A 2,948-nucleotide genomic window follows, 5' to 3' on the forward strand; every position below is an offset into this window, starting at 1 on the left:
ATATTACGTTACCCAAAAACTACCCAATGATTTATAACTACAATTGATTACATTTTCCAGCGGAAGGTGTTCTGTTACATACGTTTACGTGCAGGGTAGTTTGGGAATATTATAATGAGAGGGAAATTCTTGAGTGTCCTGTAATTAATTTGGAGTTCTAAATCATGTTTACATTGTTCAGGGTTCACATAGAAGGGTAGTTTTTTGAGAAAATGATAATGAGGGGAAAAGCATGTCAACATTTTTTAAGGTGGTTTTTCAACTCTTAAAACGTTTTTGTTCACGAGGGGTATGTATGTATGTATGACTTAGGGATAGTTTGTTGAAAACGAATTATATATTGTCAAAGGGCAAAAAAGAAGAAGAAAAAATCACTGACATTTTTTTCTAAGTTTAATTATTATTTATGCTTTTTTCATGCTTATACATGTTACGCTGGATACGCTCATGTGGAGGGGTATTTTTTCGGGATAATATAATTTTCGGGATATAGGGGAAAATTGTTAAGTGTCATATAATGAATTTGTTATTCTAAATCCTGTTCACATTGTTCAAGGTAGTTTTCCTTCTTTTAAATCGTTTCTGATCACGAGGGGTAGGTATGTCTGACTTAGGGGTAGTTTTTCGGGAACGTATTATATATTATCAAATAGCAAAAAAAGAGGAAAAAAAATATCAGCTAACAGTTTCTTCTAGGTTTGAGTATTTTTAATGCTTTTTTCATACATATATACGTTCTGTTGCATACGTTCACGTGGAAGGATAGTTTTGGGAATATTATAAGGAGAAGCAAATTTTCAAGCTTTCATTTAATTAGTTTAGAGTCCTAAATCATTTATATATTGTTCAAGGTAGCTTTTAACTTTTAAAATGTTTTTAATCACGAGGGGTGAGTATGTATGACTTAGGAGTAGTTCTTGGGGAACGTATTATATGTTATCAGAGAGCAAAAAAGAGCAAAAAATATCAACTAACAGTTCCTTCTAAGTGGAACTATTTTTAAGGCTTTTTTAATACATACATACATATGTTCCGCTGCATAGATTCACGTGGAAGGGTAGTTTTTCGGAAAAATTATGAAAAGATGGAAATTTTTGAAGTGCCATATAATCAATTTGGAGTTCTAAATCATTTTTGCATTTTTCAAGGCGGTTGTCCAACTTTTAAAACGTTTTTGATGACGAGGGGAGGGCATGTATATCTTAGGGGTAGTTTTTGGGTAACGTATAACGTTGAAGGTAGTTTTCCCATTTTGAAAACGTTTTTGATCACAGGGTGTAGTTGTTCAAGACTTAAGGGTGGTCTTTTGGGAAACATAATATATGTCACCATAGAGCAAAAAAAGCAAAAAAATATGGCGTATTCCATTTTATAATTTCCCTTGGTGGCGGCGCTGAATGGAAGGACCTTCAGTCATATGGCTCACAGAGGCCGGTTGAAGAAGATGGCGTCGTGCGAGACTGAGTGGGCCCAAATCTTCAGGCCCAACATTAGCTGGCATGGTTCTGTAAACATGAAGACGGAAGTATGGTTCAATTATTGGCTAGTGGTAGGTTCTCTATTTAGGGTGTGTTGGGTACAATGACCTGACAGACCCCTGCTGATTCTCAATCGTGTCAGAACCCAACCCTGGTTACTATGAAGTTGTTGAAATTGTCGAAATTTCGACAGGTGCTGGTGTCCGTAGTATGACAATAGATGTGGAAAAAAATAAACAAGGTGTTTCACAATTATTTGTAGTATGTGCTCTTGAATTAAGGTGCGTCCTTCGCTCGTAGTTTTCGTGCTTCAATGTTTCTCGCGGATCCCCTCTTAACGCAAAAGATTTTTTAAGCCACAGGGATGCAAAATTTCGCTGTCACAAAGTGTCGCTTTTGTGAGCAGCATACTGGAATGTTTCAAATTATTTCTTGTACTGTTAAATTACATTTCTTTTAAATACGATGATTGTTTAAAAAAATGGATCTATTAACTGGTCAGGGGATATCCCCTAATCACGCGAAACCTTTAGGATTATAAGGATTACACCAAAACCTTTTCCATATTTTTTTTCCATAACTTTGTTTAAATAATAAAGTAATAATACTCAATTGTTTTTGTCATTGTTATCTATTTTTATGAACGCATAATGTTTGCAAGGAAAATTATTGTGGTTTACTCACGATATACTCTAAAAGACTTTACGATTGATCTTTGGTTGCCAGTTGGACAATCCGCGATTTCTCCTAGGGTTAATGCTGTGCAAGCTCCGCTGTCCATATTAATTTTTGCTCTTTTCCTTCCCGGAGTGTCAGCTAAATATAATCCACGAAATATCTTTTGTTTTGAGAAGTTGTCGAAAATGGCAAAAACATCACCAGTGGTACTCGATAATACAATTTGTTCTCCGATTCGCATGGGTACAAGGACATGATTTTTGTTTTTTAATCGAATTGGTTTATCCGGAGGGAAAGTATATCTTCTTAGTTCAAATATCCGGTCCTGATTGTAGTGGTTAACAAGGCGAACATATTTAAGTTCTTCGGGTGTATATCCAAGAATGAGAGAAGAAATCCTGGCTCGTGGTGACCTGGATCTAGCACCGCGAGATGGTTCGGCAGGTGGAGAAGACCGAACAGCAGAATGAGGTTCAGCATGAAGAAGAATTCTTTCTGAAGAATGGCTGTCTGGATACGAAGAAGATGAAGACGAAGGTCCATTACGAGGAATATTAGGTATTGGTTTGTCATCAGAGAAATAATCGAACAATGAACTTAATTCTGCAACAAGAAACAGATCATTTACCAAGATCTACAATCTTGAATGTTTTTTTTTTAAATTATGTTAATTTTATTTTCAGTTTTTTTATTATATTTACCAATCGAATCGAGGAAAATTGCCAAGAATAGTAGCAGAGTCCATACGTTCCTCATCTCTCCTAATTATCAAAAAAACTGATTGAGGAATGA

This window comes from Belonocnema kinseyi, chromosome 2 (assembly GCF_010883055.1).
Source record: "Belonocnema kinseyi isolate 2016_QV_RU_SX_M_011 chromosome 2, B_treatae_v1, whole genome shotgun sequence".
NCBI classification, from domain to species: domain Eukaryota; kingdom Metazoa; phylum Arthropoda; class Insecta; order Hymenoptera; family Cynipidae; genus Belonocnema; species Belonocnema kinseyi.